The following is a 241-nucleotide window of genomic DNA, read 5'->3' on the forward strand; positions in this document are numbered from 1 at the left end:
AAAAAAATAATTGTGCATAAATTGTGCATTGCTTAAAATATTAGGAAAAACAGCCATACACTATACTTGAAATAATTTTATTATTTGCTTTATAAAATAAAAAGTTACATGTGTATATAAAACAATTTTTCATCATCATACATTCATTTTCTAAACCTTATGTATAAATAAGGTTTAGCACACACACAAGTTATGAAGCCTTAACTTGGCTTAAAATTTCAGGTGTTAAGAGACAGCCAGC

The sequence above is a fragment of the Penaeus monodon genome, chromosome 29 (genome assembly GCF_015228065.2).
Source record: "Penaeus monodon isolate SGIC_2016 chromosome 29, NSTDA_Pmon_1, whole genome shotgun sequence".
NCBI lineage: Eukaryota > Metazoa > Arthropoda > Malacostraca > Decapoda > Penaeidae > Penaeus > Penaeus monodon.